The 9,421-nt window shown below is 42.8% G+C and overlaps 1 pseudogene; it reads right to left on the bottom strand.

Annotated features, from left to right (window-relative positions):
- Window positions 1–2,076: 2,076 nt before the first annotated feature.
- On the bottom strand, window positions 2,077–3,883 carry LOC110475044 (tyrosyl-DNA phosphodiesterase 2 pseudogene; annotated as a pseudogene).
- Window positions 3,884–9,421: the final 5,538 nt, after the last annotated feature.

Genomic DNA, 9,421 nt, shown 5'->3' with positions numbered 1-9,421 from the left:
AAAAATCATTCATTGATTCTCCTCTGCTATAGTTAAGCAGAGGAGGGGGGAAGGAAACTCATGGGGTGAGAGAAGGATTAGGAGAAAACATTTTAAGGGCAAAACAGGCTAAAAACTTTGAAAGGTATAAAGAAAAAAATATTAACATAATTCCAAAAGAATAATTGTTAAAAACAGGCAAATTGGAGCAGAGATGATATAAAAGGCTTGGGACTGTCTATTAAAAGCAAAGACAAATGGAGATACGGCCCCAGGACAAACCCAGGGTCTCAGCAGCAAGACACAGTTACAAGTAACACAGGGTGTTTCCTTAGAAAAATGTTGAGCAGAAAGACCCAGCACCCTGGGCTTTTTAAAGTCTCTAAAATGGGCAGGATTGGTGCACTCTTGATCCTCTTGATGATTGGTCCTTTTTCCAGTCAGTGGTTGGTGCATAAGATGGTGCATTCCTAGCCAATCATTCCGGAACTTTGAGGCACTATTGGCTGGTTAGTCTCTCCAATCACAGGCTGAGCTGGTGACATCACCCCCTAATTCAACCCATCCCCTTTTCCTGGATTGACAGATATGCACGCACACTTAACTGACAATACATAGAACTTTGTAATTTACGACATTAATGACAACAATTCATTACATTAATTAGTAATTCATTACAACTCATTTGAAACAATTAACTAGAAACCCCTCCTACTAAAACAAATTTATTTATAACAATGAGAACTAGAATAAACCTTTAGAACACTTTTCCCCCCACTCCATCCCTTCTTTCCTTCCCACCAACAGTGCAGAGAACAAAACATGGGGTTTGTAGTCAGTTTATTACTTGAAAATATCTTTGTTCAGTTTGCTTAGGGAGAGGAGTCTCTTCTGCCATAGGGTCTTTCCCACAAGAGACAGCACTTTGTGAACTTTTCCAATGCAGTTTAATTTTCACGAATGTCAGTCTCGCCTGGCATGCTACAATATGAGCTCCTCCCATGGGCAAAAAATAGTGTTCTGGCAACTCCACAACTGTTTTTCCATTGGCCATTAGTTCATGGGGTGCAATTTTTAAGGATGAGCTGTTTTAGTATAAAAGCAAGGGTCCTTTTCCTCTATCTCTGAAAGCAAGAGTTCTCTCTTTCTTTGTTCAAGCCTCTCACCACACCACAGCTTCTCACCATCCACATGTTCTCGCGTGAGCATTCTTTTCTCACAGGCTGTGGGTGAATTCTGCATCCCTCCATGCACTTCATGAATTACAGGGAAATAGTTTGTTGTATTATAGTTCTCACTACAGTGTGCAGAAAAATCTCAGCTCTGAGATTGGAGCACCTCTTCCCCCCTTCCCCCCCACCGCCCCCCCCCCCCCCCCCTTTGTATGGATATTTGTGTTGACATCTTTACCTTTTCTTTCTCTCTGATTCGGGAGGTTCATCTGCTCTCAACTTGTATAAGTTGAAAAGATTGTACAGAGCTCGGCAGCACTGAAAAATTCATCACGCCCAGGCTGCAGATTGGAGAATCGCTCGCTGTGCCTCTCACTGTTGATTACGTGATCCCAGCTGGCACTGAGCAAGCCACACCAGTTGCTGGCTTCACTCCACACCTTTTCTTCATGTGGCTTTTTTTTTAAGTTTTTTTTTTTTTTTTTCAAAAAAGGAAAGCTGTCGCCACTTTTGTCTGTCTGTCCGCAACATAGCTGGCTAAAAGCAGCCAAGCAAATAAAGTCCATTGCGAACCATGCTAAGATAGCTGTGGCTATGCGGGACCACCCTGGTCGCTCCGATTTCAGCTGCATAGTCCTGGCCACGTGGCTGCTCCTGGACTGGGATGGTGGCAGCTGCATGGTTGCTTGTGGTGCCAGGATGGCCCCCGGTGGCATGGCCTGGTGGCTGTGTCAGGATAGGGTCCAGCAACCACCTCCGAGATGGGGGCCTGTCTGGTCGCACTGGAGAGGGGCCCAACAGCCCCCACCACCACCACCACTCCAAGGGTAGGGAGAAAGAGAGGTTCCTGTGGTTTCTGTCTATCTTAAATATTTTCTCATAGAGGCATTAGCAGCTTTTCTAAATATCTTAGCATTGTGCCTATTCTCAAAGCTAGCCAGTGATTGGTTTTGCCTGCTAGCAGCTCCTCACAGCAAAAATTACTTCTGGCTGGCTTTTTCCATCCTCACCAAAAACTAAGCTATTTAAAACCACCAAATATCCCCTCAGAATATGAGAGTGGTTGACTCAGGTGCCTTCTGCATTTAGTTTAACACTATTTGCAGCTGCTTTATACATTCCTTTGAGTGTTTTTAGTAGTCTCCAGATGAGAGGTCATTAGGCAAAGTTTAATGCCAAATATGCTTACATGTGAAACTGAAAGGTTTCTCCTCACGGTAGTTGTCAGAAAAGGTATTATTTCATGTTTCACTAATTTCATTCTTCATTTCTTTAACATGATGACAGTGAAATACTCATCTGTGTTATTTGGGATAATAGTAATTGCCTGATTTCATCTGCAGATTGGTGAGATGACCTCCTGTAAAAACATAATATGTGGACTGTATAACACCAGGTATGTACAGATTCGACTAGCTTGATCTTTCATACTTCCTAGATCCAGCCAATCAATGTCCCAGGTGATCAGTGAGAAGTTCTTGTCATCTTTTTGCTGTGAATCTACACTAGCATTACTTGTAGTTGCATCTGCAGTGAGGATAATCCAGCTGCTGGTATCTGCCTAGGCTGGGGTCACCCTGACTGCTGCTGCCACCAATAAAAATGTCATGTTGCACCGTGGGAGTTGTGACAAGTTATTTTAAAAATAGATGGTTGGGCACAGCAATGGGCAACAAAGACACACAGACCTCCTTGCTTGTCCCATACATTGTTTATTGTAACAAACAAAAGACTTTTATGTTCTAAACTTAACCCAAACAAGCATATATTGGCTCCCTGTCACTGCAGAGCCACCATTCATGCATCCCTTTACTCAATCAGCTCTCTGATCATGTGTCATCATGCACCTCCCCAGCCAGTCACTGCCTCATACATGAGGTAAGCACATGCCAGCCATATAACCTGGTGTCTGGTTACAGGACCTGGTTTTTGTACCTCACTGTTAGTTGAACCTTTCCCCAGAGTGCTTTCTGTTGAGCTAAAATGAGCAGGATTTCTTGTCTCCCACAGTCAGAACTAAAATTAAGCCAAACAGGGCAAGCATTTATTGATAATGAAAAAATAAAACAAAAAGGAGTTACCCTACTAAAGAAGGCTAGAAAAGACAGAGCAAGAGGAAGCAAAATGTGAGGGGGAGAGAGGAGAGACGGGGAAAAGGAGGGCTTTACCACCAGGGGTTGGGGAGTGCTCTTGACATCCACAAGGCGGGGGTTGTGCATGCTGCTTGCCTGGGGACAATTCCTGTGGTGACAGGCGATTTGACATGAGGCAAGGGAACACAAGGCAGGAAGTCCAGAAGCCTGGACAGTGTCACAGCGAGGATCACAGTAGTGGTCAGGCTCAGAGTTGGGCAGGGCTGGACACAGGTGACTCAGGCAGGTACACAGAGATGAAGCAGGCAGGCTGTAGGTCAGGGACACAGGGAAGCAGGACAGAGACAAGCACAAGCCAGTGAGGGCAGGAGCCTGCCTTTGGAAGATTCAAAAGCCCGGAGAGCTTGTGACGCTGTTACTTTTTATGCCCTTGGCTTCCCCTAAACTCCACCTAGTGACAGGACACCGCTGGCCCAATCCATTGTCCCACTGCAGTCCATTGGTAGAGACATTTTGCCATTTGCAGAATGTTTCTGGAGGGTTCAGTGTTATTGATGTTCTCCTGCTGACTGCCTGTCCCATGTGAGATATGAGCTGGTTGCCAGGCAAAGTCTCCTCGGAGTCAAGGTTTTCCTCCATCTTCTCCTAGCTGCCTCCTTGACATGGCACATGTGCAGCTCCTCCCCCACAGGCCTCTGACAACCAGGGTTGAGACAAATCAAAAGTAAATTGACTCCTCACATCATCCTTTTAAATAAATCCATTAGAAGTATACGGAACTGGTTTATTCTGCCTGTTGGCAGTGGGGGTCATGCATTCTGAAGAGACAACCTGAAGTGAGAAATTTGCAAGCACCAAGTTATTGCACTGAAAGTAAAACTAAGGTCTTTTCACCTTATTATGTAAGACACAATAAAACCTTCAATTTCTTGCTAGAGAGAGAGAATTTCCAGAGCTGAGATTAAAAGATAGGATTAAATTAATAGAAATGCTGTAGTGTGGGGTTTTCTTTTCCTTCCTTTTCCTGCTAGGATCTCACTGAGCGCATACAGTTCCACTGAAGGCCCATATGGTGGCACTGTTTGCTGAAGTCTTGATTTCACAGCCAGAAGAACAAATCCTACACGGAGGAGAAGAGAAGGAAAAGGACAAATCTCGCTAATGGAGCTTTTCATGTTGCAGTGGTCAAGTGACATGGTCAGCTTTCACTTTTATGTGCCTGTACCATTATGTTCTTTTCAGTCCCATTCCCAGGACTCCTGCACAGGGAGTATTGATATTTTTATTTCTCCTTTTTTTTTTTTTCTTTTTTTCAGTTATGTCAAATACAAGAGAATGGAAAAATGTCTATATTTTAGATAAATGTGGGATAATCTACAGACATATGTGTATATGTTGCGTATTCTGTTTTTTTGTTTTTTTTTTTCCCCTATCAGAAATATAGTAACACTGAGCCAGTTAAATTTATTATCATTCCTGAACAGGAACTCGGAAATTTGAAATGCAGATGTCCTGAGCACATACCTTGAAATCTCTTGTTTATTAGTTCCTATTTTATACCTTAAAAAGCATTCAATATGCTCTGACTTGAACTGCTTGTAAACAAACTTCTGCTTTTTCACACTTCATGCAACAATTAAGAGTTTATATTCCCTCCTTTTCTTGGAGGGAATATAACCCTTTAAAGTCACTGGTATTACTGAAATATAGTGGCATCACTTGAGATAGCTGATGGAGAGATTCATGTGCCTACACATACATGTCCAGGGCCTTCAGATGCCATGGGGTATCCAAGACACTCCTCTAGGAAAGACACAAGAAATCTTGGGCACCCAGAGTCCCATTGTAAAGCCTATGGGCAGCAAGTGGGATTATTTCTCTCTGAGTGTTACAAGACCTTTGCAAAGTCAGGAGGCCTGAGCCTTTGAGGGAAAGGATTCAAAGCTCACATCTGTGACTCTGGGGTAGGAGCTACTTCCAGCCTTCCCTTCCAGGGTGTATTCTCCTGTCCATTAGTTTGGCGCTGCTTTTGGAGTTCTTAGGACCCCATCTCTCAGGGGAGGAAGGAATGGTGGGAGTTTTCTGCTATTTTATTTAATAAAATTATTGCAGCCAGAGTCAGAACAGGTGAGGATGGGAGCTGTGAGGAAGGGACAAAAAAGAAGGACAGAGACCTCCTTTTCTGGCAGCAATAGCCCATTATGGTATTTTGTACTATTTGAATCAGCATTATATATTTTTTTTTTTTTTTCCAGAGGGCTTTGGTGCTCTTTCCAGCAGGTCAGCTGGCTGTTTTCAGGCCCCAAGCCATCATGTCTTCCCCAGATGTGATGTGGGAGGATATTTGTTATCTCCCTCATCCTAGATTATACCCCTGTGGATCTACTCACTAGACTTTGTGGTGCTGGGTAAGTCATGTAGATTTCACAGATGGGGTTCAGCTACTTTTATGTGAAATGTGTCCCACAACAAAAAATTGCAGTTAGGTATGCTGGGACATCTCTGAAAGCATCAGCAAACTGTGGGCACCCAACTCCAGATAAACACTTGTGAAAGTCTTGGTGGAGTTCTTTTCAGAAAGAGACGTGATTGCTCAGCCTATCCTATGCATAAGTAAATACTCCCAGTTAAGTAGGAATTGATGCCATTTGTGGTCATTGTGAAAGTTTGACTGAGTTTAGGATCTCCTTCCTAATCAAGCCATTAACTTTTAAAGATGAAGCAGAGAAGAGCACAATGTAACAGCAATAAAAATAATTAGGGTTGGAAACGAGTCTTTGTTGCTGTCTGGGAATTTGCAGAGGAAACCTGGGTTTTGACATGCAACTATTATTGTCATGCTGTATTGATATTCAGACTGATGGTTGCTCAATGAATCTGTCTCTTCTTCCAGTATAATGTGAGACAAATTTGCACAAGATGAGAATATTTACGTGTTCAAAATGCAGACTTCCAACCTGATACTGTAAGAAAGGAAGTTTGTAATTGAAATTTAATTCATACTGGAAAGTGTAGTCAATAGACAATTACTGAGATACAGCTTGTGTTTATTGCTTGAGGAATTTTACACAAGATTTATAACAACTAAAACCAATTACCTTTACATGTAAAGAACAGTCTAAAAAGATGAAACTTAATTAATGTAGAAGCCTTCAAACTTTATCTCCCGCAAATAATCACCAACCAAACAGTAATTTTAAAAAAGGATGTGAAAGTCAGTATGTTATTTGTGTTGTAAAAGATTACAGAAAAATCCCCATATTGTACACAATTTTTGTCCTATTAGTTTTGCAGACACGTGGCACAACCATTTTACTCCAGAAGAGCAGGAGGTGAATATCAGTGAAATTGAAGTCAAGTAGGCACAGTTTTTTATAAAAGTATTCCAGTGCACTGCTGCCTCTTCCATCCTCTGTCCCTGCCCTCTAGACACCTTTGAAAATCCTAGAAACATGGGAGTTGCATTATTCATGCAGAGACTTCAGGAGTTTCCCTGGATGTGTTAATTCTTCTTAATTCCCATTTGTTGGAAAAAGTATTTGACTCTTGACCCAAATCAGAAGCAATATCCTGTTCAGAGCTCTGACAAATTCCTTATGACATCAAAATGAGACTCCTACAAGAGGCCACTCTTCAACCACTTTTTCCTCATCTGTAGTCATGTTCATTAGAAAAATGAAAGTATTAAAAATACTTCCCTGGGACAAGTTACAGTGGAGACAATTTTCTTACTTTTGGAAAATGCTTATCTGATGTGCTGTGTCCAGGTCTGGGCTCTTCACACAAGACAGAGATGGAGCTCCTGGAGCAGGTCCAGCAGAGGGCTCAAAGATGAGGAAGGGCCTGGAGCATCACCCTGCTGAGGAAAGGCTGAGGGATCTGGGGCTGCTCAGCCTGAAGGGAGCCCAGCTGAGAGAGAACCCCATCCCTGCCTGTCCCTGTGTGCAGGGAGGCTCAGAGCAGGGCCCAGGCTCTGCTCCGGGGGCCCAGCAATGGCACCAGAGGAACGAGCAGGGACTGAGCCAGGGAGTTCCACCTGGACATGAGGGAGAACCTCTGTCCTGGGCAGTGACCGAGCACTGGGACAGATTGTGCAGAGAGGGGATGGAGTCTTCCTCGCTGGAGATATTCCAGACCCCTCTGGACACAATCCTGTGCCCTGTGCTCTGGGAGGGCCCTGCTGGAGCAGGGAGGTGGGACCACATGACCCCACTGTGGTCCCTTCCAGCCTTAACTGATTCTGGAATTCTGTGAGACAGTGAATGCATTGCATTTCAAAATGCAATTTCAGTACTTTTCCATCTAACAAGTTTTTTTAAAATCTCGAAAGACAAAGGATCTAAAAGACACAAAGCCAAAGAAGTCAGAACAAACAGAAGTCTCAATACCAATTACAGAAGATGGTTCAGAATGTGAAGACCACCTCAGCATAGCCAGAGCCTGAGTGCCACTGAAACCTGGGCTAGCTCTCTTTTGCTCTGGTGGAGCAGTGAGTGTGGGGAACTGCCTTGGCTGGCGTGAAGCCCGAGGAAGAACCTTAGAGCTAGCAATGCTCCACACAGAGAGGCGTATTCCTCAGCAGCAGGGCAGGGACTGAGCAAGGAAGGACGAGGAGACTCTCCACAGTCGTGGCAGTCCAACTAGTTTATTGAAGTCAGAGGCATCAGGATGCAGAGAGCACTGACCACTTCTGTGCATGGGGTTTCAAGGCACAACAAAACAGAGTGTGGGCACAAAATGATAACCAATAAGGTGGCACTAGAGATGGAGTTCAGGGGCAGATACCAACTAGGATAGGGGGAGGAAGAAAAAATCTTGGCTGAGGATTGGTCCAGGCACTGAGTGGCGGAGAATGTTCTGGAAGAAGGGGCAGGGTTGCCTTGAGAGGCAGAGAAGGGTCTGGAATAAAGGGAGGGGATACCTTGAGGGACAGAAGGTAGGAAGGGCACAATTAGAGAGAAACCAACTTGGGGAAAACATAGGGGGATAACAGAACAAACCATTTAACAATGACTTAAAGAAATAAATACGAACCACTGCACCCAAGGGCACTGGACAAATTGGAATAGTATTGAAGAATGGAAAGGTGAAGCCTCTTTCTCCAGAGTCCTGCACTATTTGCTGTCAACACATCCAGAACCAAATGCCTGCTGGGTTCAGGTCTTGAAAGAAGCTTTCCCTAGACTTTGTTTCTGGAAATTGCCATTTTGATTCAGATTTTGAGGGAAGTTTGAATCTTTAATTTTTTTCCTTTGTTTTGTGACTCCCATACTGAACAGATCTTTGTAAGGTAACTGAAGGGCCTTTGGCATTAGTGCTATTGGGGTTTTTTGTGTGTGTGGTTTGGTTTTTTTTGTTGTTGGTTTATTTTTTTGGGTTTTTTTTTTCTTTGCTCTGTGAAAGACAATAGTTTAAACTCTCAATGACTGAAATGCCTAGTTCTAACTGTGATGTGGGATCAAGATGAAATATGGAAGACATGCGCAATGGTCTGTAGAAATCAGATAGGATAAAGTAATTATTCATTTTCTTTCCCATTTAAAATCAATGAAATCTAACCTATTTACTTTGGTCTTTTGGTGAGTTAATATTTTTGTAATATTTTTCTCTCTGTCCAAAAATATGAACAGAGCATCCAAAATTAGGAGGGTGAAAATTTTCTTCTCTTCCTAATTGTAATGACCAAAATTATCTTTTCTGTAGGCATTTTGCTTTCTTTTTTTTCTTTTTTTTTTTTTTTGTTTTTGTTTTTGTTTTGTTTTTTGTTTTTTAAAATAGCACCAATGTGTGAATAAGTAGATTTTGCCTCTTGCTTAAGAAGATGAAGATCTCCTGTCTGAAACCCTGTGAGTAAAAACGTGGTCATTGCAGGGGAGTTTTACCTCCAGGCACAGGGAAGATAAACAATGAGTATCGCAGTAATTTTCACCCTGGAGTGCAAAGAAGCTGCAAATTAGTTATAGAGAAGTAAGTGTGTGTGGGTGGAAATTTTCCACTGATCTTCCCTCTTAAAATTATTTATGAGTTTAAAGAATAATTAGAATGGGAGGAAAAAAAGCCACAAGAAGATTTATTGATCTGTTATTCTAGAGCTTGGGGTTTGTGCTGCTTTTTCCAGAGCTGCAGCAATCTTAAGGTTTATTTTAGGTGCTGGGAAGGCACCTAAATCTTTAACAC

The sequence above is a fragment of the Lonchura striata genome, chromosome Z, assembly GCF_050655825.1.
Source record: "Lonchura striata isolate lonStrDom1 chromosome Z, ASM5065582v1, whole genome shotgun sequence".
Classification (NCBI taxonomy): Eukaryota; Metazoa; Chordata; class Aves; order Passeriformes; family Estrildidae; genus Lonchura; species Lonchura striata.
Note: the sequence above shows the minus strand (reverse complement) of the source record. Positions and strands in the feature narration are given on the sequence as shown.